The sequence below is a fragment of the Kogia breviceps genome, chromosome 5 (genome assembly GCF_026419965.1).
Source record: "Kogia breviceps isolate mKogBre1 chromosome 5, mKogBre1 haplotype 1, whole genome shotgun sequence".
Lineage (NCBI taxonomy): Eukaryota > Metazoa > Chordata > Mammalia > Artiodactyla > Physeteridae > Kogia > Kogia breviceps.
In genome coordinates, this window is record NC_081314.1 from 68,221,285 (window position 1) to 68,249,210 (window position 27,926).

General features: G+C 37.0%; 1 protein-coding gene and 1 pseudogene across 1 annotated transcript in view; both read left to right on the top strand.

Annotated features, from left to right (window-relative positions):
• MAP3K13 (mitogen-activated protein kinase kinase kinase 13) overlaps positions 1 to 27,926 on the top strand; it is a 170,278-nt gene that overhangs the window by 28,816 nt on the left and 113,536 nt on the right. The window lies entirely within an intron of this gene.
• Positions 13,925 to 14,786, top strand: LOC131756699 (nucleophosmin pseudogene; annotated as a pseudogene).

A 27,926-nucleotide genomic window follows, 5' to 3' on the forward strand; every position in this document is an offset into this window, starting at 1 on the left:
TGGCCATTATATCAGTGCTTCTTGAATTTCTACCCAAGTACCCCTTTATGGAAGTGGAGAGTGAATTTGTAGCCCTAGAAGTAAGAAGATGACCCCCATGCTTGAAATTTTAGGATTTGTCTTAGAAACTCATGCAAATTTTGTGTTCTCTCTCATTCAGTGTATTTTCCTCCAAATAAAGCTGATGCTACATACCAATACGTGCTGTGGCTTCAAATACCCAATTTGAGCAGCATGATAATAAATGGAATCCCATTTCCCAAAGGCCTTTGACTCTAAAGTGCTTTCTTGTAAAACTTTGACTTCTGTGATCTGGGTTCCATTTAGACTTCACTGAAAGTGAAAAAGGTCTCTTTTTATTTATTTTTTAACATCTTTATTGGAGTATAATTGCTTTACAATGGTGTGTTAGTTTCTGCTTTACAACAAAGCGAATCAGCTATACATATACATATGTTCCCATATCTCCTCCCTCTTGCCTCTCCCTCCCACCCTCCCTCTCCCGCCCCTCTAGGTGGTCACAAAGCACCGAGCTGATCTCCCTGTACCATGAGGCTGCTTGCCACTAGCTATCCACCCTACGTTTGGTAGTGTACATATGTCCATCCATGCCACTCTCTCACTTCGTCACAGCTTGGACTTGAGAATATGGTGAAACAGGTCTCTTGAGTGACTTCTTTTGCCATCAGTTATCTCTCTCTTTTAAATCCACTGTCTCGTGGTCTTTTGTATATCCTCATTTCTTGGACAGTGCATTTGATGGAACCCTTCTTCTTTGATCTTTTATCTTGGTTTCCAGGAAATTACCCTACCGTGCTTCTTTTCAAAACCCTCTTCCCATTCCTTCTCTGTCTTTTTTGCTACTATGCTCTTCCCCCTAATTGTGTTTCTGTTCCATGGCTCAGTTTTGGCCTCTCCTTCCTCACGTTGTATCACCTTTCTCACCTATCCCAGTTCTGTCCTCTCCCAGAACTCTCATCCTCTAATATCCAGAGGCCTTTTAGACAATTGAACTAGAACATTTTAGGGTCACTCTCACTTCCCCAGTGCCTTGCACAGTGCCTGGCATAGTAGGTATCAACAAATATTTGTTGAAGGAATGAATTAAATGAATTTCATTCCCCTTCAAACCAGCTTCCTTTTTAAATTTTCATCTTTCATCTGGTATCACTATTCTTCTCTCTCTCCACTACTGCAAATATTTGGTTGATTTTTTTCTTTTCAAATGTATCTTATATCTGTGTTAGTTCTTGTCATTGTATTTTCATGACTTTTACCCTAATGCAGGCCTTCATCCACTCATGCCAGAATTACTCCCACAGTTTCTCATCGGGCCTCTTTTTGGTTCTAATCTCTCCTCTCTCCAAGCCATTTCCACCATAGCTGCCCTAGTAACTGTTTAAATGTTTATTTATTGTTTTAATAAACTTTTTATTTTGGGAATAATTTTACATTTACAGAAAAGTTGCAAAACTAGTACCTTCACCCAGTTTCTCCAGATAGTAACATCTTACATAACCATGGCTCATTTGTCGAAATTAAGAAATTAACAGTGGTACATGACTGTTAACTAAAATCACTAAAATCCAGACTTTATTTGGTTTTTGCCAGACTTTTCGCTACTCTGCTTTTTCTATTCCAGGATGCCATATTGCCATTTAGCGTATTTCTATTTTTAAATAGCTAATACCAGCTTGGGTAAAAATTCAAAAAGGACAAAAGAATGCATAAGTCTCCTTCCACCTCTGAACCACAGCTATCCAGTCCCTTCCCTAGAGAGAACCCACTGTTTCTGGATTCTTGGTTATTCTTCCAGAGAGATTTTCTGTGTATACACTTTCTCTCAAACACACACACACAAATAGTTGCATTCTAAATATAGTGCTCTGTACTTTACCTTTTTAAACTTAATACAGCTTGATCATTCTTTATCAGTAACACAAACTCGCCTTGTTTTCTTATTCCAGTATTCCATTGGATATCTGCACTGTAATTTACCAGTTCCCTGCTCATTGACATTTTTAACTTTTGCAAACAAAGCTACAGTGAATAGTCGGACATAAATCATTTTATATATGTATGTTTTTAGTTATTGCTGGGTCAAAGGGGATATATATTCATAATTTGATTGCCAATTTGCTTTTCAGAGGTTCTACCAATTTATCCTCCATTATTTCCCTGTAACTTCACCAACATTGTGTCTCATGTGACTTTGAACTTTGCCAATTTAATAGGTTAAAATATTGTCATTGTACTTTTAATTTACATTTCTCTTATAATGAGTAATGTGGAGAGTCTTTTCATATATTTAAGAGCCATTTATATTTCTTCTTCTGTGAACTGTCCATATACCTTTGCCCATTTTTCAATTTGGTTATTAATGTACTCATTATTTTATTTTCTCTCCTTAAAATCTTTCAGTTTCACCTATTTCCTGATATATTAAGTTAAAATCCTAGTTCCCTTTTCAAGACTTTACATTGCATGTTAAAACCCTAGTTTCACACTACTTTCCAACAACTACTGCTGCTCCGATCAGTCTGTTTTTTAATACTCTCCCAAGGGCACACAGCGCTTGTTCCTTCCACCATGCCTTCTTTCATAGTGTTCCCCCATTTCCTCCCTCCGCTATATCTCCACTTTGAGACAGAGATTGTTGTCACTTCCTACAACTGGGAAAAATTCCTTTTAATTTCAAGTAGACTTCTAGAAAGAATAATTAACTGATAGTTTATAAACTCTTAAAAAAGAAAATGATAATCACTAAGGGACAGCACTGACTTACAAACAAAACAAAACAACTGCTCACATCACAGTAACCACATCTCCATTTCCAGTAGAGTTCTAGTGGATTGGTATGCTGTAGACATATCTCTATTTATTAAGGCATTTTATTCTCCTGATACATTTGAGAAGTTAAAAAACAGTATAAAACTACATGAGAGTGTTTTTGTAGCTGATCAAACTTGTGTACCCAAAGAGTATTGACTCATGGACCAATGTCAAACTGAAGATCTCTAATAGCAGGACTCTGTTCTCTGTTTCAGAACTCTGTTCTTGATCTTGACTGCTAAGTGTTTATTTACTAATAACTTGGTGAATACATGGAAATTAAATCAATGCAGTTAGGCTTAAAAAATATTTCCAGTGACATAGTACAGAGGCATGATTCAAAATTATCTTAATACTGGAAAGATGGGCTAAAACCAGTAAGATGAAATTTAAAAGGACTGAATATACAGCTCTGCATTTAATCTGCAATATTAGCTGAAAAAGCGAATGAGGCACCTGATTTGACGTAGTGTGTGTGACAAAAACTTGAGTCCACTAACATAAGAGCATAATGCATTAAAAATATAAAACAGTCTTGAGTTGCATTTATAAAATTATAGTATCTTGATAGTTCCACAATTATTTTTTTCTTCATCAGACTTCATTTGGAGTGTTCTATCAGTTCTGGGTGTTACGTTTTCAGAGACATTTTGAAATTAAAGTACCTATATTATATTTCTATCTCTGCCATAAAAAAATTATCACAAACTTAGTGGCTTAAAACAACACAAATTTATTATTTTACAGTTCTGTAGGTCAAAAATCCAGTGTGGGTCTCACTAGGCTAAAACCAAGGTGTTATCAGGGCCGTGTTCCTTTCTGGAGCCTCTAGAAGAGAATGTGTTTCCTTGCCTTTTTCAGCATCTAGTGGCCCCCTTCCTCCATCTTCAAAGCCAGTAAGAGCAAGTCAGGTCCTCACATTGCCCTTCTCTTACCACAGCTGGGAAAGATTAGATGCATCTCGATAATCTCCCCATCTCAAAGTTCTTAATTGCATCTACAGAGTCCCCTTTGCTGTGGAAAGTAACATAGTCGCATATCTGATGGTTAGGGTGTGGACATCTGTGGAGGTCATTATTGTGCCTACTGCAGTGCTTATTGCAGAGGATCACCAGGATAGTGAAGGGGCTAACTTGGATACAGAGAATCAGACTAAGACAAATTGAAGACGATCCCAAAATGTATTGCTTAGGAGAGAATGCGATAATGTTTATAAAGTGATTAGTGTAGTAAGTACATAATACATGGTTTCTGCTTCAAAGGCTAATGCTACAAATTATAGAAATATAGTAGCTCAGAGGGAAAGAAGCTTAGGGATGTGGAAGGGGATGAAGCAGCATAACATTTTATCTTGTAAAGAACAGAATTTGGGATCCAAGTTTTCACTTTACATTAGATCAGCAAGTAGTTTCAATGTCAGAAAGCATTAAGTTTAACAAGAACTTTGCATTGTTTCCCTAACTAGTGAAAGAGTTGAGGTGAATGGAGGTGATGGACTATACAGTGGTTGAGACGCAACTTTCTGGCCTCTTTCTGCCGTGACTACACAATGTATGCTCTCTGAGGAGGAGGGAAAACTTTTATCAAAGGAAGAAAGCAAGATTTTTGAATCTCAGAGGACTACTGTATTGGTTTGTTTGTTTGATTTTTCTAAGAAGGAAATCCCCTCTGAAACCAAAACCCAGCCATTAGAGATTATGAGATTTTTCAGGCTTTCTCTATAATCTTTCTTACATTTGTCTCTTTAAACATGACCAACTCCCCCTTTGAGAAGTTGCTGATAGGTGATTATCATGCAGGATTTAAATTAACAAACCCTCCCACCGTGTTGGGTGGTAGCTTCCAAGGTGCTATGGTAAATGTGTATCAGTGTGTACCTGATCCAGAACCCGCCAGGAAGGGAACAAAGTTTAGTCTGTGAGGAAGTAGGCGGCTGCTGGTAGTTTCATGCTGTCTCTGCAGACTTCAGGTTGCTGTGGTGTAAGTTTTTTTTTTTATTATTATTTTGATATTTGAATATGAAAGCATGGTAGGAACAATTTCTATCTAAATTAAGGTACTAAATCTTGTGTACTAGACCTACTTACAAGAAAGTTTCAGCATTTCACAAGTAGTTTGATTTTTTTTAATGAAAAGGAAAGCCCTAAAGGTTTTTCAGCAAGTGTTCTGCTAACGCAGGTCCTCCTGCTTGCATGAAATGATTTTTAATGTCTTGTGTTTGGTTGAGTTAAGGTGCTTATTGTCAGAAAATAAAAGTGCTTGTATATATATCTGGTGCCCTGAGACTGATTATTTCTGAGTAGTGCTTAAATTTTCTCCCTGATGTTCCTTCCAGTTCCCTTTAGTTTAGGCTCATGTTACAAGATTATGTTAGCAAATATTTAGTAGCCTCTCAGGTAGTTAAACTGGAGGTTTTGATGTTCAAAGAAATCGAATGAATGAGAACTAATTAGAGCTAACATAATCAGTTGTTGGGATCCTAGATTTAAGAGCAGCAGAATAAGAGGAGGAACTTCGTGAAATGGATGGAAATGGCAAGCAGCCTTAGAAATTTCATACAACTTCGGAGAAATCTGTTTTTAAGATTTTGACATGTGTATTAATTTTCCGGACTAAATTCCCAATACTATAGTGTGTAAAATAAATTTCATATATGAAATTAAAATTGCTGTAGTTCAGCTGCTATAGTTCTGTGTTGACATTAGGATTCCAGGAACTACACATTGTTATACAAACATTGACTTTATTGAGTACAGCTATGAGAGTGTTAACATTGCATTTGGTGCTGGCGAGGTTGATATTTTCTATTTCCCTTTTGTCACGATGTATTTGAAAAAAAATCCTGGTACTCGACAATTGTTTGACTTTGAACATAGAAAAAGTTTGATGCGGTTAATGTATTATATAAAAATTATAAAGGCTGGCTGTGGGCCAGTAGCGTTTCAAATCGTTCAGAAAGTACTGAGGAGACATTGTTTATATGGAAGTACAGTTTTCCCTTTCCTCTAGCTTCATCTCAGACCTTAGGGACATTGGGTCTATTTCTCTAGCCTGCCTCTTATTCCTGCTGGACTGAGCGGGAGCCCAGATGATGGTATTGGGGCCCAACTGACCCTTGGTGGGATGGAAGACCAAGACACGCTGTCCTAAGCAGGCTCTAGGGCTATAATAAAGTGAAACCTTGGCTCATCCTTTAGATTGCTGAACTGCAATGATTCTAGGTTCCTGAGCTGATTAACTTCCCCAGCTGTATTAATAGCCACTGCTGGGCCAGGTTACTTAGTTATCAGTTCATGGCGGGGGAGAGGGTTGGGTATCCTGGGAGAGGAGCCAGCATGGCAGGTGACACTATTACCAGGGAAGCAGTTATTTTCTGACCGTATTTGAAATATTTCAGTCGTTTAACAACCTGGAAGGCCATACAGGTGTTCCCTGGCCAAATCTTAATGAAGACCCTTCTAGATTTTTTTTTTAAACCTCCAATAGTTGTCTCTAACACCAAAATCCTTGCACGTGTCCCACAAAGCCCATATGATCTGCCTTCTGACCTTCTGTTTAACGTCATTGCCTGCCTCGTTCTCCTCACACAGTTTGCTCCAGCTGTATAAATGTTTTTGCTGTTTCTGCAACACATCAGACTTGTTCCTGCCTCAGGCTTTTGCCTCCTGGAAAGCTTTCCCTTACATTGTTTCTTCCTTCCCTTCAGGTCTCTACTCAAATGCCTCCTCTTCAGAGGTACCACCACCTCACTTTCACTACATCGCTCCTTTTTCCTTTACCCTGATTGACGTTTTCTTAAATAGCTACCTGGCATAATTTATTTTATTCAGTAAAATATACATAGTCTTTCCCACTAGAATGTATGTTCTATGAGGGCAAGAACTCTATCTTGTCCAGTGCTGTATTGCCAAATAGTGCCTACTTGACATATAGTAGATACTTGGTAAACATTTGTTTTATGAATCATTTAATGTCAATTGGTGCCATTAAATTTATATCTAAGCATAGGAATTTTTTTGGTTTTTTGCGGTACACGGGCCTCTCACTGTTGTGGCCTCTCCCGTTGAGGAGCACAGGCTCTGGACGCGCAGGCTCAGCGGCCACGGCTCACGGGCTCACGGGCTCAGCCGCTCCGCGGCATGTGGGATCTTCCCGAACCGGGGTACAAACCCGTGTCCCCTGCATCGGCAGGCGGACTCTCAACCACTGCACCACCAGGGAAGCCCCATAGGAATTTTAATTGAACTTTTTGAATAGGTGATATAAGTCACATGGTTCCAAGACCAAAACATATAAAAAAGTATATTTTGAAAAGTCTTCCCACCCCAGTCCCCTACCTATTCGGTTCCCATTAGGGGCCCCCAAATCATTATTATTTTATTTATTTATTTATTATTATTATCAATATTACTATATTTTATTATTATCCTTTTCATGTACCTAGAGTTTCTTTATATGTCAAGGAAATATAAAAGTATAAACAGATTCCTACTTCCCTCCTTTTTTACACATACTATTATATATACTCTTAATTTTTTCACATATCTTGAACCTCTTTCCATATCAGTACATAGTGAGCATTCTCATTTTAAAATAGCTGCATAGTATTCCATTGTATAGATATAACTTATTTGACCAGTCATCCAGTAATGGGCATTTTGGTTACTTCCAGCATCTTTCTTTTGCAAACAATGCTGAAGTTCACAATCTTGTGCCTATATCATCTCATACATTCATACAGTATATCTGAATGATTAAATTCACCAGAGTAGAATTGCTGGATCAAAAGGTGTCATAGTTATTGCCTAATTGCGCTCCATAGGGATTGTACCAATTTGTACTCCCCCAGCAATGAACATATAAGAGAGTGCTATCAGACTTTTGGATTTTTGCCCATCTGATAGCTTAAAAAATGGTTTCAGCATAGTTTTTTTAAGAATTTATAATAAAATTTGTGTTAAGGTTTTAAAAATAGTTTTTAAATTTTAAATTGTGATTTAAAAAATAATGTAAAATTTATCATTGCAACCATTTTTTAAAAATTTATTTATTTAATTTATTTAATTTTGGCTGCATTGGGTCTTCGTTGCTGCACTCGGGCTTTCTCTAGTTGTGGCGAGCAGGCTTCTCATTGTAGTGGCTTCTCTTGTTGCAGAGCACAGACTCTAGGCACGTGGGCTTCAGTAGTTGTGGCATGCGGCTCAGTAGTTGTGGCTCTCAGGCTCTAGAGCACAGGCTCAGTAGTTGTGGTGCACGGGGGTAGTTGCGTCGTGGCATGTGGGATCTTCTCGGACCAGGGCTCAAACCCGTATCCCATGCATTGCCAGGCGGATTCTTAACCACTGCGCCACCAGGGAAGCCCACAGCCATTTTTTAAGTGTACAATTCAGTAGTGTTAGGCATTTTAACATTGTTATGAGACAGTTCTCCCGAACTTTTTCATCTTGTAAAATTGAAACTCTTTACCTATTACATGACAATTCTCCATTTCCCCCTCGCCCATTTCCTAGCAACCACCATTTTACTTTCTGTTTCTATGAATTTGACTAGTAGAGATACCTCATATAAGTGAAATCATACAGTTTTTTGTCTTTTTTGTGAGGCTTGTTTCACTTAGGATAAAGTCCTCAAGGTTCATCCATGTTGTAGCATATGACAGGATTTCCTTCCTTTTTAATGCCAAATAATATTCTGTTGTGTTGTGGATATCACATTTTGTTTATCCATTTATCCATCTATAGATATTTGGTTTGCTTCTACCTCTTGGCTACTGTGAATAATGCTGCTATGAACATGAGTATGCGGATAACTCCTTGAGGTTCTGCTTTCAGTTTTTTTGGATAAACATAGAAGTGTGATTGCTGAATCATATGGTAATTCTATTTTCATTTTTTGAGAAACCATTATGCTGTTTTCATACTGCACCATTTTGGCATAGTTTTAATTTGCATTTCTCTCATTTTGTGTGGGGTTGACATCTTCTCATATTTAAAAGAAACTTGCGGGGTTTTTTTCTATGAACTGCTTGTATCTTTGCCCTTAATGGGATTTTTTTCTATTATTAATTTGAAAAATTTTTTGCTTTTGTGCCTCTGAGTTTTCCAAATTTAGAAGCTAGTAGTCATAAGTATGGGTTTAGAGTAAGACTGCCTAGATTTGAATTCTAGATCTGTTAATAGATATGCAATATTGATTGGTCAAGTTGCTGAACATTTCTGAGCCTTAGTTTTGTTATCTGTAAAATAGGAATATCACTGAGTTGTTATGAAGATTAAATGAGATGATGTATATTATGTGCTTAGTATAGGGCCACTGTGTTAAGGCAAGAAAAGGGGATAAAAGGCCAAGTTTCAGAAAGGAAGCAAAACTGGTGTGATTCACACATGGAAAGATTGTATACATAGAAAACCCTGTAGAAGCTATAAAAAACTATTTGAACTAATTAATAAATTTTTCCAGGCCACAGGTTATAGTCAATATAAAAAAATTATTTGAAATAATTAGAATAGCTAAAACAATTAGAAACTAAATAAAAATATCACCATTAAAATACCAAATACATAGAAATAAATCTTTTAAAAAAGCACAAGACCTCTACTGAGAACTACAAAACATTGCTGAGAAAAATTAAAGTTCAAAATTAAAAGTACAGTATATATACAGTTGACCCTTGAACAATGCAGGCATTAGTGGTGCTGATGACCCTCGTGCAGTTGAAAATCTGCAGTAATTTATAGTCTGCCCTCCATATACACAGTTCCTCCCTCTGGATTCCAAATTTGCAGATTCAACCAACCTCAGATCATGTAGTACCGTACAGTGTACTATTGAAAAATATCTAAGTGGACCCATGCAGTTCAAACCTGTATTGTTCCAGGGTCAACCATACCATGATCATGGATTATAGAACTCAAAACTATTGAGATGCCAATTCTCCCTAAATTAATCTATAGATCCAATACAACCTCTATCAGAATTCTAGCAGGCATTTTTGAAGAAATTTTCAAGCTGATTCTAAAATTTATGTGGAAATGCAATGAATATAGAAGAGCTAAAACAATCTTGAAAAGAAACGACAAGTGGAAGATTTATAATATGTGATTTTAAGACTTTAAAGCTACATTTAATCAGTTATTGCCCTAAGTATAGATAAATAATATCAATGGGACACAATAGTGCATCCAGAAATTGGTCACACATATAAGGTCAATTGATTTTTGATTAAGGTGGCAAGTAAATTCAATGGGAAAAGGATAGTCTTTTTAAACATGTTGCTGGATCAGATGGATTTTCTTATGGGGGAAAAAAAGAACCTCCATGTCTTTCTCGCTCCATACACAAAAATTAAATAGGCATGGATCATGGATCTAAATATAAAACTCAGAACCAAGAGCTAGGAAAAACAAAGAAAAGTATCTTTGCAATCTTGGAGTATGCAAAGATTTCTTGAGCAGGACACTGAAAGCATTAACCATAAAAGTAAATTAAATAAAATTAAATGAACTTACGTTCTTACTGCAAGACTTCTCGGGACCTTTATTAATGTTTCTAGTAAGAGGATCATGCAGCATTTCTCAGCATGTTTGACCACAGAAGCCTTTTTCATCTGGAGCACTGAACTAAAATACAGGAGTGAGTGTGGCATAGAATTTACTTGGAGAAGTGTAGCTTCAGTCCTCTCCTCAAAACATACTATTTTGGGGGGTTGTAATAAGTTAATGATCATTTTCTCCCTCTTTGGTGTGAGTTACTGTAATTGCATCCATTTCAGCAGTGTGAAGAAAACCCTTCTGCCAAAAGAGCTGCAATCACTCCTCACCCCATAATGACTGGTCAGCCAGCCAACTGTTGCAGTTATTACTACCGGTAGGATTCTGGGATAGTGTCACATTAGATTGAAATTTGCCATAATAAGAGGAATAAAGAGAGACTGAAGGTACAGAGCATTTTTGCATTCTGCCTGCTGCTGTTTCCATATACTTGTTTGACCTGCTCTGCCCTGCTCACTTATTGCCTGGCAAGTTATTAACCCCTTTCTTCTCTCAAATCACTCAACTCCTTTAGTAATCCCAGTTCCTAATTGCTTGAAAGCCCTTTTTCCCCCCCTGTGGAATTCCCACTCTCTGACTCACAGTTCACTGTCCTAATCAGATTCCTCTTCCTGCTGTTTCTGCCCATGAACTGATTTTTATGGAATATGGATTGTCACATAAGAAGTAGAAGAACCAAAATAGAAAGTAGAGGGAAATCAAAGCCAAATTTTACTTAAACCAGAATTTGGCTGAAGGCTGTATTCAGAGAAAGAGATCTGAGGAAGAAGTCAAAAGAGTATTGTAATGCCAGTAGAAATATATAAAGAAAAGAGAGTTTAAGAAGTGTCCCTATAATGTTTTTGGATCGTATTTTTAAAATTGATTACTGTAACAGATATTAGTTTCTTCTGAATGTGGAAAGCTAATAGCCAGATAGGGAAATGTTATCTGTGACATCTGAAGAGAGCTTACTAGAAGTTAAGAAGCTTTAATTTTAGATCTTCCACTAATTTGATTTTTGATAGTAAGTACATATATTCTTATAAAGAGAGAAATTATTGCCCTCACCCTCATTTTGCAAAATATATATGTATATAAAATACATATATATATACACATATGTTTGTGTCTTTGTGTATATGTACACACACACCACATGCACACATATACACACATACCAAGCTCTGTCCCAGATACTTTTCTTGTGTGCTGTCTCATTTAATCATATCTGTTCATGTCTCCACTTCCTCATGTGGAAAGTGAGGTGATAATATCTAACTCTGCCTTCCTCCCAGGACAACAAATACAATCATAACCAAATAATAAAATATACCACTTCGAGCATTAGTCTAGAATTTAAGGAATAAACCTTGAATGCCATGTTGTGAGTTGTGTACCATTGTTTTCATAGCAAAATGGTATGATGGATCCTGGTAAAATTCATTTCAAAATACATTTGCAATACAAACTTAGTAGAAACAATTTACACAGGTTGTTCTGCAGATATCAAAGAAACGATGGAATATCTGGAAAGTATAGAACGGCCTTTTTTCTACTTCTCAATAAATGCAACACAAAGAAAACACACCCTTTACAGTACTTTATGACACACCTCATCAAGAAACAGGCAAGAGATATTACTTAGGCAAATGCTTAGAGGCAGGATTACAACATAGATGACAAAAGAATTTTACATTAGAAATTGAAAACCAATTTTTAGTTTGTATTATAATAATATAAACAAAAGGGTGAAACATACCTCAGAAGGCATCTAGGGATTGTGAGGTGTCAAATGGAAAGATGTTTATGTAGCTCTACTGCTTATTAACCTGGACCTGGGAGCTGAAAGAAACTTGATGTCTTTATAGCAGCCTGATACTTTATTATAATCAGAATGGAAGTTTTAAAAGTTATTGAACCCCACCTCTAGGCTGTCTTTCCATTCTCCTTAACAGCTTTCATAATTTAATAAGATGATGGAGGTGGGGGCACAATGGCTGCTGAGTGTCTCGGAAACTACAAGCTTTCCTCACTAAAGTTCCAGAAAGTATCTAGGGGATCATAAACCAGGAAACAAACCTCTCCAAGAAAGACCATAAAAAAGTTACTAATTGAAAACCTGAAAAAGGCTGCCTTATAATCTCTTACCTGGAAAATGATTAGACAATAAGGTCCATAGGAACAAACATGAAAAACAAAGTGGTTTCTGTGGCTGCTTTGAGAAACTGTGAAAGAAAAAATAATTTTGCCAGAACTTTCAGTTGAAAGTTTCAAGAATGAAGTTTTCAGACAATACTCTTCAGAAATCATATGAGATACATGTTAGCAGCAATAAATACAAATTGGAAATGACCAACATATAAGTGGATATTAATAGTGCTGGTTCACTGAATAAAGTAAAAGAGCAGAAAACATGAGAACCTTACATTCCAGTAGAGAAGTTACCTTCACTCAATAGCAAGACCGTTATGCCCATCTAATGAATTCTTAAATTTTTATATTTATTTTTTATTTGTAAAATTTCCTTCTGATTCTTTTTTTATACTTTCCATCTCTGTAGTAAAATTCCTCATTTATTTATGCTCCTCGTTTCTACTAAATCCTTTAACAGAGGGACTTATTGTGATGGCAATTACAAGAATCCATACATAAGTTAAAATTTGTAGAACTGTACACCACAGGAAGCCAATTTCACTGTGTGTTATTTACAGAAAAAACTATGGCCTATTTAAAGCAAAATTAATAACAATGTACAATAGAGTTAAGAGCGTATAAAGAAATAAAATATATGATAACAAGAGCACAAAAGTTGGGATTGAAGTAGTACAAGATAGTATGAGGGAGGTTATAATAAGTTAAAGTTATATAATATAATCTCTAAAACAGTGGTTCTTAGGGCATAGTCAGCCCAGCAGCATCGGCATCACCTGGGAGCTTGTTAGAGATGAAAGTCTCTGTCTCCACTGTGGACCTGAGTCAGCAGCTCTGGGGGCATGGCTCAACAGTCTTTCTGTGATTCTGATACATGCTAAAATGTAACAACCATCACTTTAGAGCAAGGGTTGGGAAACTTTTTCTGTAAAGGGTCAGATAGTAATATTTTAGGTTTTGTGGGCCATATGGTCTCACAGCACTGCGTTCTAATAAAGTATTATATATTCTTTAAAAAAGGCCATGAACTGGATTTGGTCCATGTGCTGTAGTTGCTGATTTCTACTTTAGAGCAACCATTCACACACACATGGACATGCACATATACACATAAACAGATATAGCTAAAATGTCAAAAAGGAAATAAAATGAAAAGTTAAAAAACACAAACAACCCTCTCTATGCACAGTAATGTGGGACCGTAAAAATGATCATGCAAGCTGAAATCATGCAAAGCACTTTTAATATCAATGGAAAAAATTTTGATTGTTCTGTGACCTTTAAAATCTTTTTTGTCATAACATTTTTGGCTTTACTGTGGTGTGATGCCATCCTGTGCGGCTGTTCTCCGGAACAGTAGTTATTTATCTGTCTGCTTTCTCTCCCACCTGAGTGCATGCCACCAACCCATGGAAGATTTGATGGAGATGGACATGAGCCCCCTGTGGTCTCAGAACTATCTTTTCGGTTGTGAACCAAAGGCTGACAAAGATTATCACTTTAAGGTGGATAATGATGAAAATGAGCACCAGTTATCTTCAAGAACAGTCAGTTTAGGGGCTGGCGCAAAGGATGAATTGCACACAGTTGAAGCAGAGGTGATGAATTATGAAGGCAGTCCAATCAAAGTAACACTGGCAACTTCAAAAATGTCTGTACAGCCAACGGTTTCCCTTGAGGGCTTTGAAATAGCACCACCTGTGGTCTTACGGTTGAAGTGTGGTTCAGGTCCTGTGCATATTAGCGGACAGCACTTAGTAGCTGTGGAGGAAGATGCAGAGTCAGAAGATGAAGAGGAGGAGGATGTGACACTCCTGTCTGGAAAGCGTTCTGCCCTGGAAGTGGTAGCAAGTTTCCACAGAAAAAAGTAAAACTTGCTGCTGATGAAGGTGAAGATGATGATGATGATAACGAGAATGATGACTTGATGATGAGAAAGCTGAAGAAAAATCTCCAGTAAAGAAATCTGTACGAGATACTCCAGCCAAAAATGCACAGAAATCAAACCAGAATGGAAAAGACTCAAAACCATCAATACCAAGATCAAAACGTCAAGAATCCTTCAAAAAACAGGAAAAAAACTCCTAAAACACCAAAAGGACCTAGCTCTGTAGAAGACATTAAAGCAAAAATGCGAGCAACTATAGGAAAAGGTGTTACCCTTCCCAAAGTGGAAGCCAAGTTCATCAATAATGTGAATTGTTTCCAGATGACTGACCAGGAGGCTATTCAAGATATCTGGCAGTGGAGGAGGTCTCTCTAAGAAAATAATTTAAACAGTTTGTTAAAATTTTCCATCTTATTTCATTTCTGTAGCAGTTGATATCTGGCTGTCCTTTTTATAATACAGAGTGAGAACTTTCCCCACCACGTCTGATAAATGTTGTCCAAGTTCCATTGCCAAGAATGTGTTGTCCAAAATGCCTGTTTAGTTTTTAGAGACGAAATTCCACCCTTTGCTTGGTTTTAAGTATGTATGGAATGTTATGATAGGACATAGTAGTAGTGGTGGTCAGACAAATGGAAATGGTGGGGAGACAAATATATACATGTGAAATAAACCAGTATTTTAATAAAGTAGCACTGCTTCTCTTTCTAAAAAAAAATTTTTTTTTTTGACTGGGGCAGTGGAAGAAGATATTTTGCTTGACTGGAAAGGAGCATCAGGGAACTTTCTAGAGGTCTAGAAGTGTTCTAGATCTTGTTTGGGGTGGTGCTTACATGAATGTGTAGAACTGTTGACATTCATTAAACAGAACACTTGCGATCTATGTATTTCAGGTATGTAAATTATATGCCACTCAAAGACTTTTTTAAGGTACAAAATAAAGGTCTGGAATAAAATTTGCAGTTCACGTTAAGTGACATCCTTATTGCAGGTGAAATAAGGTAAATTATACAGAATGAATTCTTTAGGAAGAAAGATGGGGAAGACAGTCCAGGCAGAGGAAACATTTGCAACGCTTGGGAAGAGGTATGGGAATGAATGAAGTTTGAGAAGCATTGCTTTATGCGATGGGGAGCCATGGAAAGATTTTCATTAAGGGAGTGAAATAATCAAAATGTGTTTTAGAAAGATTGCTCCTGGAGGAATTGAAGGGGAAGGAGATTAGAAGCAGGGAGATATATTTGGAGGCTCTTGTTACAGGCCACATGAGAGATGAAAGGAACCTGAGGGAAAAATGTGCGAATCAAGAGTGGGGCAAAAACTTGAATGATATTTAGATGGAATCAATTGGATTTAGTGACTAGATTTATTAAAATATTAGCAAACATGTGTGAGCAGGCATTGTGCTTTGGGCTGCCATACCTTATCTCATTTAACCTTTAGAGTAACCATCTCGGCGGGTATGGTCATAATTATCACCATCACCACCACCACTGTCATTTTCTCCATTATACAGATAATGCTAAGTAATTTGCCCAAGGTCACCCAGCTTAAAAGTGCCAGACGCAAAATTTGTAATGTACAGTTTCTCAGGAATAAATTGTGGGAATTCTTAAGATAATTTATGTCCCAACTTGCTAACACAGTAGGAGGGAAAACAATAATGGAAGACTAATTTCATGACCAAATGTAGAAAAGTCAAACAAATCATAAAATCAAAAGAAATACAGTCGTCCCATAGTATCCCAATGGGATTGATCCCAGAACCCCTCAGATACCAAAATCCACAGATGCTCAAGTTCCTTATATAAAATGACGTAGTATTTGCATATAACCAAAGCACATCCTCCTGTATACTTTAAATCATCTCTGGATTACTTATAATACCTGACATAATGTAAGTGCTGTGCAAATAGTTTTAAATACAATGTAAATGCTATGTAAATAATTGCTGTTACACTACAAATTCAAATTTTGCTTTTTGGAATTCTTTTTTCAAATATTTTCTATCTGCAATTGGTTGAATCCATGGATATGGAACCCATGGATATGGAGGGCCAGCTATACTTGATTTAAATCAAATTCTTTGAACATATAACCTATGCCATATTTTCCAAAGAACAATTAAATAAAATTTCACTTATTTCTTTATATATTAATTTTCCCCAAAAAACTTTAGCAACAAATATTAAGTTTATTAGTATACATAAGAAAACTATATAAAATTGAAATCATACTGCAATATCATTAAAAGAAATTGATTTTTCACATAAAATATAAAAACTATTTTTTATAAATAGTATAATGTTGAGAAATATTATAAACTGGAGATTAAATTTAATACCATATGAAAAGCCTCCAAAGCACTGCTAAAAAAAACTATATTGCATTAATTTCCTCAAAAAGAAAATATGTAATTGAAATTTACATTTTGTAAATGTACAGTATGTACATTATACATACAATGTATTGTATTGTGTTATATAATATATCCTTGTAGCTAAAATTATGCCTATTAGTTTGTAACTCTTAATCCCCTACCCCTATATTACCCCACCCCACTTCCCTTTCCCCACTGGTAACCACTAGTTTTATTCTCTATATCTGTGAGTCTGCTTATTTTTAGTTATATTCACTAGTTTGTTGTATTTTTTAGATTCCACGTATAAGTGATATCCTAGAGTGTTTGTCTTTCTCTGTTTGACTTATTTCATTTAGCATAATGCCCTCCAAGTCCATCCATGTTGCTGCAAATGGCAAAGTTTCATTATTTTTTTGATGTAGTATTTCATTGTATATATGTACCATATCTTCTTTATCTATTCATCTATTGATGGACACTTAGGTTGTTTCCATATCTTGGCAATTATAAATTATGCTGCTATGAACATTGGGATGTGTTGTATCTTTTTGAATTAGTGTGTTTTCTGTCTTTAGATACATACCCAGGAGTGGAATTGCTGAGTCATATGGTTGTTCTATTTTTAGTTTTTTGAGAAACCTCCATACTGTTTTCCACAGTGGCTGCACCAATTTACATCCCACCAACAGTGTATGAGGGTTCCCTTTTCTCCACATCCTCACCAACATTTGTTATTTGTGTTCTTTCTGATGATAGCCATTCTGACAGGTGTGAGGTGACATCTTATTGTGGTTTTGATTTGCATTTCCCTGATGATTAGCAATGTTGAGCATCTTTTCATGTGCCTGCTTGCCATGTGCATTTCCTCTTTGGAAAAATGTCTATTCAGTTCTTCTGCCCATTTTTAATCTGGTTGTTTGTTTTTTTGATGTTGAGTTGCATGAGCTGTTTATATATGTTGGATATTAATCCCTTATCAGTCATATCATTTGCAAATATTTTCTTCTATTCACTAGGTTGTCTTTTTGTTTGGTCGATGGTTTATTAATAGAATTTTTAAATTTTTATTTATTTTGTTTACTTTGGCTGTGTTGGCTGTGTTGGGTCTTTGTTGCTGCACGTGGGCTTTCTCTAGTTACTGCAAGCGGGGTCTACTCTTTGTTGCGGTGTGCAGGCTTCTCATTGCGGTGGCTTCTCATTGCGGAGCATGGGCTCTAGGCACGCGGGCTTCAGTAGTTGTGGCACGCGGGCTCAGTAGTTGTGGCTTGAGAGCTTAATTGCTCCGCAGCATGTGGGACCTTCCTGGACCAGGGCTCAAACCCGTGTCCCCTGCATTGGCAGGCAGATTCTTAACCACTGCACCACCAAGGAAGCCCCCTTAATAGAATTTTTTGAGCAGTTTTAGGTTTATAGAAAAATGAGCAGAAAGTACAGTTTCCCATAAATGTTTTCACCTCTACTCCCAACCCAAGTTTTCCCTATTATTAATATCTTGCATGTAGTGTGGTACATTTGTTACAATTGATGAGCCAAAATTGATACATTATTATTCACTAAAGTCCATAGTTTACATTAGGGTTCATCTTTGTGTTGCAGATTCTATGGGTTTTGAAAAATGTATAATGACAGGTATTTACCATTATAGTATCATGCAGAATATTTTCACTCTGCTCCATCTCTTCATCCCTCCCTCTTTCCCTCTTCCAAATTCCTGGATTTCTTTTACTGTCTCCATAGTTTTTCCTTTTCCAGAATGGTTGGAATCATATGTATGTAACCTTTCAGATTGGCTTCTGTCACTTAGCACAATTTGTTTTTTCCTCTCCGTTTTCCATCATCAGTCTCACTTGGGTATTAACAGTTTTACTAATATTTTTTAATTAGCTGTAGGCTTTATTAGTTTTCTCTTTTGTTGTTTTTTATTTCATTGGTCTCTATTCTTATCTTTATTATTTTCTCTTCTTTCTTTAGGTTTAGTTCTACTTTTTGTAATTCTTACTTTAGGTTTAGTCTGCTCTATTTTTTTTTTTTTTTGCTTTTTATTTTATATTGGAGCATAGTTGATTAACAATGTTGTGTTAGTTTCAGGTGTACAGCAAAGTGATTCAGTTATACATATACATGTATTTATTCTTTTTCAAATCCTTTTCCCATTTAGATTATTACCAAATATTGAGCAGCATTCCCTGTGTTGCACAGTAGGTCCTCGTTGATTGTCTATTTTAAATATAGCAATGTGCTCTGTTTTTTCTAGCTCTTTTGGTGGAAACAAGATCATTACTTCAAAATCCTTCTTCTCTAAAACACACATTTAAAGCTATAAAATTTCCTCTAAGCACTGTTTTATTTGTATCTTGCACATTGTGGCATGTTGGGTTTGTTTCATTTTTATTTAGTTTGAAATCTTTTCTAATTTTCCTTGTGATTTGTTTTTTCACCCATGGGTTGTTAGATGTGTATTTTTAGTATCCAGATACTACAGGGATATTTTTATTGCAGTAGAGTTGATTTACAATATTATATTAGTTTCAGGTGTACAACATAGTCATTCAATATTTTTATAGATTATACTCCATTTAAAGTTATTACAAAATAATGGATATACGTTCTTCTGCTGTACAGTATATCCTTGTTGCTTGTCTATTTTGTACATAGTAGTTTGTATCTCTTAATCCTATACCCTTTCTTGCCCCCACTTCCTCTCCTCACTGGCAACCACTAGTTTGTTCTCTATATCTGTAAGTCTGTTTCTGTTTTGCTGTATACATTTGTTTGTTTTATTTTTTAGATTCCATATATAAGTGATAACATAGAGTATTTGTCTTTCTGTAACTTATTTCACTAAGCATAATACTCTCTAGGTCCATCTATGTTTTTGCAAATAGCAAAATTTCATTCTTTTTTATGACTGAGTAATATTCCATTGTATATATATATATATATATATATATATATATACCACATTTTTATCCATTCGTCTGTTGAAGGACACTTAGGTTGCTTCCATATCTTGGCTAATAATGCTGCTATGAACATTGGGGTGCATGTATCTTTTCAAATTAGTTTTTGGTTTTTTCATATACATACCTAGGAGTGGAATTGCTGGATCATGTGGCAGTTCTATTTTTAGTTTTTTGAGGAACCTCCATACTGTTTTCCATAGTGGCTGCACCAATTTACAATCCCACCAACAGCGTACAAGGGTTCCCTTTTCTGTGTATCCTCACCAACATTTGTTATTTGTGGTCTTTTTGATGATTCTGACAGGTGTGAGAATACCTAAGATACCTTTAAAAAGGTATCTTATTGATATATGAAAATACTTATCTTACTGATGTCTAATTTAATTTGTATATGGTCAGTGAACATACTCTTTAAGATTTCAGTCTGGAAATTTATTTATTTTTTTTTTAATATTTATTTATTTATTTGGCTGCTCCGGGTCTTAGTTGCAGCACTCGGGATCTTTGTTGCCACATGTGAGATCTTTGTTGTGGCACACGGGATCTTTAGTTGCAGCATGTGGGATCTTTAGTTGCAGCATGCAGGCTCTTAATTGCGGCATGTGGGATCTAGTTCCCTGACCAGGGATTGAACCCGGGCCCCCTGCATTGGGAACACAGAGTCTCAACCGCTAGACCACCAGGGAAGTCCCTGGAAATTTATTGAGAAACATTTTAAGGCCCAGAATAAGGTCTATATTGGTGCAACTATCTTTGCACTTATGTATTCTGTGGCTGCTAAGTGCAATGTTCCATGAGTGTCAATTAGAACAAGATGGTTGATAGTATTGTTTAAGTCTATCTGCTTATGGATTTCTTTTGTCTACTTCTATTACTACCTATTACTGAGAAAGGGGTGTTAAAATCGCTATGATTGTGGACTTATCTATTTCTGTAGTTCTGTCGTCCCATACTTTGAAGCTCTGTTGTTGATTATGTCCATATTTAGGACTATTTTGTCTTCTTGATTAAGTGGCCCTTTTATTATTATTAAATCTCCCTCTTTATCTCTGCTAATGCTCTTTGTTTTGAAGTGTGTTTTGTCTGGTTAAACAGTCACACCACCTTTTTTATGCTTAGTATTTGAATGGTATATCATTCCTTCCTCCTTTTATTTTCAAACTGTCTGTCTTTTTTATATATGAGTTGTGTTTCTTAGAAATAGCATATTATCAGATCTCACTTTTTTTAATCCAGTCTCAGTCTTTACCTTCTAGTCCATCTACATTTAATGTAGTTATTGATATGGTTGTACTTAGGTGTACTTTGTTTTTTGTTTTCTGTTTATCCCATCTGGGGTTTTTTGTTCCTTATTTCTTCCTTTGATTGACCAATTGACTTTAATCAAATGTTTTATAGTATTCTATTTCAATTCATCTAATGACTGCTTAGCTGTATCTTTTTAATATTTTTTAGTACTTGCTGTAGCAATTTTACTGTGTATCCTTAAATGATCACATTCTACATATTAACATGTTATCATTTCTTATAGAATGTAAAATCTGTGTATATAAAATATGACAATAGGAACATAAAAGATGAGATGTAATAGAACATGCTTTAGGGTAACATAAGGGATACTTGCGGCGTTGAAACTGTTCAGTATTTTAACTGCGGTGGTGGACATATGAACCTACACAGATGATAAAATTGTATAGAATGTAATGCACACAAACACATACACACAAATGAGTACAAATAAAATGGGGGAAATCTGAGTAAGATCAGTGGATTATGTCAATATCACTATCCTGTTTGTGATATCATACTATAATTTTGCATAATGTTAATGTTGGGCAAAACTGGACAAAGTTTATAAGGGATTGCTCTGTATTATTTTTTCTAACTGTATGTGAATCTACAATTATCTCAATAAAAATTTCAATTTAAAAAATGTTCTTTCTATAAGGCAACCAAACTTTATTGCTTAAAGTAATGAGCCTTCAAGTATCAAGAAAGAAAAAGATTAGAGAAAGGATATTTCTACTTTTATTCATAATATATAAAACTAAAATATTCAATACTGCTTCGCAGTTCACATTGCCTGGTTGGTGGAGAGTGGTAGAAGGGATTCAGAAGAGTACTCATCAACTTGCCTGCACTTATGTATTCCAGATGCAGGCCAGCTGTGCACCCACAGTCCTTTATTGCCATGGCTTGGGCCTAGAGAGACTTTAATAAAAGTAATTATTGAAATAACAAATCTAGCCTCCTATGTTCAGGAAGGACTGTGTTACAATTGTCCAAGCCCAAAGAGATTTTATCCTGCATTTAAGAATTTACAAGGGCTTCCCTGGTGGTGCAGTGGTTGAGAGTCCGCCTGCCGATGCAGGGGATGCGGGTTTGTGCCCCGGTCCGGGAGGATCCCACGTGCCGCAGAACGGCTGGGCCCGTGAGCCATGGCCGCTGAGCCTGCGCGTCCGGAGCCTGAGCTCCACAACGGGAGAGGCCACAGCAGTGAGAGGCCCACGTACCACAAGACAAAAAAAAAAAAGAATTTACAAGAAGAAAATCCTGTAACTTTGTTCAACAAATGTTTCTTGAATACCTTCTATTTATCAAAGTACTCTGCTAGTTGCTGAAGACACAGGAATGAAAATGACAGTTACTGATTTCAAGCAGCTTAGGGTTTAGTGTAGAATACAAACTTATATACTAGTCATTACAATACAGATGTGTTAGAAATATGCAAAGGGTGCTGTGGAAACACGTTCAACAGATCCAGGGGTGTCATCAAGGGATTCTGAAGGGATAATCTTAAAGGTTAAGTAGAAGCAAGGAAGAGGTGACAGGGCACTCTAGGGAGAGCAACAGCAAGATCATATAGCCTAGTAGGTTAGGAGAACGAGCCATTCACTCTGACTAGAGCCTAGAGCTAGGAGTGGCGGGAAGTGAGGACAGAGAACTTGGTAGGGGACACTATTGTGTGTTGGGGGGCGTTGAATAGTGTTCCCCTAGAATCCATATTCACCTAGAACCTCAGAATGTGACCTTATTTGGAAATAAACTCTTTGTAGTTATGATTATTTAAGTTAATACGAGGTCATTCTGGGTAGGGTGGGCCCTAAATCCAATGAGTGGTACCCTTATAAGAAGAGGAGAGGACACACACACAGAGAAAGGGCCATTTGAAGACAGAGGTAGAGATTGGAGTGAAACAGGTACAAGCCAAGGAACACCAAGGATTGCTGGGAGCCACCAGAAGTTAGGAAGAGGAAAGATTCTCCCCTAGAGCCTTCAGAGGGAACATGGCCCCACTGATACCTTGATTTTAGACTTCCAGTCTCAAGAACTGTGAGGGAATAAATTTCTGTTGCTTTAAGCCACCCAGTTTGTATAATTTGTAACAGCAGACCTAAGAAACGAATGCAATACTTAACCCATATTCTGCTTACTACGTGTTAAGCCCATTGTGATGGTTTTAAGATATGTCCAGAAATTCTTTTATTCCTCCCTTCAAGAGATAGAGCCTAATTCCTCTCCCCTGGAATGTGGGCTGGACCCTAATGACTTGCTTCTAATGAATGAATAAAGGGAAAATGAGGGCATGCAGCTTTGAGACCAGGTCAGGGGTTAGTGAACTTTACCATATGGGCTGGCCGCCTATTTTTATAAATCAAGTTGTATCGGAACATATCGTCCCCATTTGTTTACATATTGTACGTAGCTGACTTTGCACTGAAACAACTGAGGTAAGTAGTTACAGTACTCTATCGTATGTAAGCCTAAAATATTTATTATTTAGCCCTTCAAGAAAGTTTACAACAATGAGGTATCACCTCACGCTGGTCAGAATGGCCATTATCAAAAAATCTAGAAACAATAAATGCTGGAAAAGGTGTGGTGAAAAGGGAAACCTCCTGCACTGTTGGTAAATTGATAAACCACTATGGAAAACAGTATGGAGATTCCTTAAAAAACTAAAAATAGAACTACCATATGACCCAGCAATCCCACTACTGGGCATATACCCTGAGAAAACCATAATTCAAAAAGAGTCATGTACCACAATGTTCATTGCAGCACTATTTACAATAGCCAGGACATGGAAGCAACCTAAGTGTCCATTGACAGATGAATGGATAAAGAAGATGTGGCACATATATACAATGGAATATTACTCAGCCATAAAACGAAATGAAACTGAGTTATTTGTAGTGAGGTGGATGGACCTAGAGTCTGTCATACAGAGTGAAGTAAGTCAGAAAGAGAAAAACAAATACTGTATGCTAATGCATATATATGGAATCTTAAAAAAAAAAAAGGTACTGATGAACTAGTTGCAGGGCAGGGGTAAAGAGGTAGACATAGATAATGGACTTGAGGATATGGGGTGGGAGGGCGAAGCTGGGGCAAAGTAAGAGTAACATCAACATATATACACTACCGAATGTAAAATAGTTGGCTGGTGGGAAGCAGCAGCATAGCACAGGGAGATCAGCTCCGTGCTTTGCAATGACCTACAGGGGTGGGATAGGGAGGATGGGAGGGAGGCTCAAGAGGGAGGGGATATGGGGACATGTGTATGCATATGGCTGATTCACTTTGTTGTGCAACAGAAACTAACACAGTATTGTGAAGCAATTATACTCCAATAAAGATCTATTTTTTAAAAAGTTTGCTAATCCCTGAACTAGGTCATAAAAAGCACTGCAGCTTTTTCCTTGCTCTTGCTTAACTTTCTTTGGGGGAAGCCAGCTGCCTTGTCACAGGACACTCAGAAATTCCTGTTATCAAGGAATTGAGGGTTCCTGCAAACAGCTATGTGAGTGAACCGTCTTGGAAGTACAATTGACCCTTGAACAATGTGGGAAGGTTTGGGGGACCAACCCTCTGCTCAGTTAAAAATCCACATATAACTTACAGGTGCCCCTCTTTAGTCATGGGTCTTCCATATCGACAGTTCCACATCTAGATACTCAACCAACCGCAAATCATGTATTACTGTAATATTTTTAAAAGCCACATGTAATTTTTTAAAAGCCACATGTAAGTGGACCTGCACAGTTCAAACCTGTGCTGTTCAGGGGTCAGCTTTAGTTCCTCAAGCCCCAGGCAAGCTTTCAGATGACTGCATCCCGGTCAACAGCTTGACTGAAACTTCCTGAGAGACCCTGAGCTGGAACCACCCACCTAAGCTGCTCCCAGATTCCTGACCTTCAGAAACTATGTGAGATAATAAAGGTTTGTTGTTTTAAGCTGCTAGGCTTTGGGCAATTTGTTATGCTGCAATACATAACCAATTCACTCATCCACCCCTTCTGCAGTTTTCCATGCTGCCTACCAGCTGCTCTGTGTGCCTTATCTATGCCTCTGGGTTTGCTATTTTAGAAACACTGGGAAATAAGACCTTTATATAAGGAAACTCCCAGATGACATAGATAAGACTTAGGAAACAAAGGATATTGGAAGGCGGGGGCTGTATCTTTTATACTTTTCATAATTCTCCTTACTAACTAATATAGCACTGTGTATGATTATTGCTGCTGAATGTGACCATCACTAACAAAGTGTTAGGCTTGTAAACCATGCTTATTTGAGTTTGCTTTATTATGTTACTATTACTTATATAAAAAGGAGTATTCAAGTATGCCATTATAATCTTTATTGGGTGTACCTCAAGAGTTTTAGTTGCTTTCTATATTAACCAAGTTGTCTCTAGTCAGGATAATGTTGAGTTCTGTGGGTGTATTAGTTTTCTATTGATGCATCACAATATTATCTTAGTGGCTTAAAACAACACACATTTATTATCTCAGTTTCTGGGGGTCAGGACTCTGAACATGGCCTAGTTGGGCCTTCTGCTTAGGGTCTTACAAGGCTTCAATCAAGGTGTTGGCCAGGATTGGATTCTCATCTGGAAGCTTGACTGGGGAACTCATGTAGTTACTGACAGCATTCAGTTCCCTGTGGTTGTAGGACTGAGAGCTTCAGCTTTTTGTTTTGAGGTTGAGTTTTCTTGTTTGTTTGGTTTTTGATTTTTTTTGGTCATTATTACCTATTGGAGAGAGGTGTCCTTCAGCTTATAGAGACCACCCACACTTCTTTGCCATGTGGGGTTACCCAACATGGCCATTTTCCTTCCTCTCAGCTAGCAAGGGAGAAACTCCAGCAAGACAGGGAGTATAGATTTATATAACATCATCACATCATTATGCACATGTAATCACATACAACCCAGCACCTTTTCTGTATTCTATTGGTTAGAAGCAAGTCTCAGTCACAGTCAAGGGAAAACATTAGCAGGTGGGGATCACAGGCGCCATCTTAAGAATATGTCTGCCATGATGGACTTGAAGATCATTCAAGTCTTCCTTGCAAGGTGGGATTCCTGCCTTACCAAAGAGGCTTCTGTACCTAAAAAGGGAGTGTGGTGCATTTTTTTCTCCTTTGTGCTACGAATGGATGACACCCAGGAGGGTGCTGAATAGAAGCATAGAGGGTAAATGAATAGAAATGGGATCATAAAAGGTAGGGAAAGTAAAAGATATACCTAATTCCAAAACACATTTTCTGGCTCGAAAATGCTGTACCTGGAAGCAGCTTGGCATGCAGCTAGCTAGACTGACCCTAAACAAAGGCTTCCTGCATATGAGGAGCCGAAGGTGCCCATTTCCACAAAAGGTCACAGGTATAGTGTAAAAAGTTCTATTATATGTTCCTTTCAATCATACCTGCATAGATTGTATTCAAGTTTTAGTAAGACCTTAGAATAAGACCTTAGAATGAGTAAGACCTTAGAATGATCACAGTAAATGTGATCCCAAATCTACTTTAATGTGTTACATACATTCGATTATTCATTTAGTGAATTGTTATTGAATGCTTACCGTATATATACAGGGCCCTTTGTAGGTGCTGTTCAATTTTGCATGTTCGTGGTATGGGTCAATAGGAAAGAGTGCTACCATCTACTGGCTGTACCTACCATAGGTGTGGGAGGAGGAGTAGAGGCCCACATGCCTAGTTTCTGCCAGCCCTGACATATAGTGTTCTTACAAGAAGTTTGGTGGTAAAGCACAGGAAAGTGAGTAGATAAGTCAGAGAGAAATTTTGAAAAGGAATGACATGGGCCTGCTTATAGGCAAAGGAGAAGCCCAGCCAGTAAGAAGAGACTGGAGATGAACGTTACTTTTTTTTTCCTTAACATATATTACATTACTTTTTTTTCCTTAACATATATTACATTACTTTTTTTTCCTTAACATATATTACATTACTTTTTTTCCTTAAAAAAAGGTAATGTGATCTCTCATTACTTTTTTTTTTCCTTAAACATATATTACATTACTGTGTGTCATACATGGCAATAGATACCATAGTAACCAAACTAAATATATCCCTGACCCGTTTGCCTTTATGCCCCACCCAGCTTGGAAACAATGATTTCAACAATTGCTTCCTCCCAGACTTACCTCCTCCACCCCTTGTCACCTTTTGGCCCTTCTTCCTTTGACTATGCAAACCTAGAGTATATCCCTAATCATGTCTTCTGCTGCTATGTTGATTGATTGCCTCCTCAGTTGGGTCCTCACTGCTGATTGGTGGCCTTGAATTCATATCTATTTGCATTTCCCGCAGTAGCTATCCAAACCTCTTCTGTTCCTTATTATCCTGTCTATTGTCCTTCTCAGTTGACTGTGCCTCCTGTGATGGGGTCTCTCAACTTCCTTTCTACTCATCTCATAATCTTTTATTACCATCCTCACTTTTCTATTTTCTTGCAACACAAACTAAGTAAATACACACAGGTATCCCTACCTACCTTCTGGACAAGGTTTTCGGTCCCAAACCCTCCCACCTCCTCAAAGCTTATTTCCAGCCACAAGCATCCCTCACTCTAGTTGAAGAAGACATATTACCCACTATAGCAGAGTATATTACAGAATCATTGCCAAGCCATCTGTGCCTTGACGTTTGATATCTCCCTTAAAATTAGAGGGGGAAAAACTGTAACAAGTGTTTTAAAGTTCATAGAATTTAAATAAGTTAAAATAATAGTATTTATTAAATTAGCAAGTTTTAAAACTTAATTTTGTTCCCAAAGTGATAAATTTGTACTTCATAGATAATTTAGAAATTTGGATTAAAAGAGAAGAAAAGAGAAGAAAATAAAATCCATCACTATCCCGACATCCAGAAATAACCATGGCTAATAT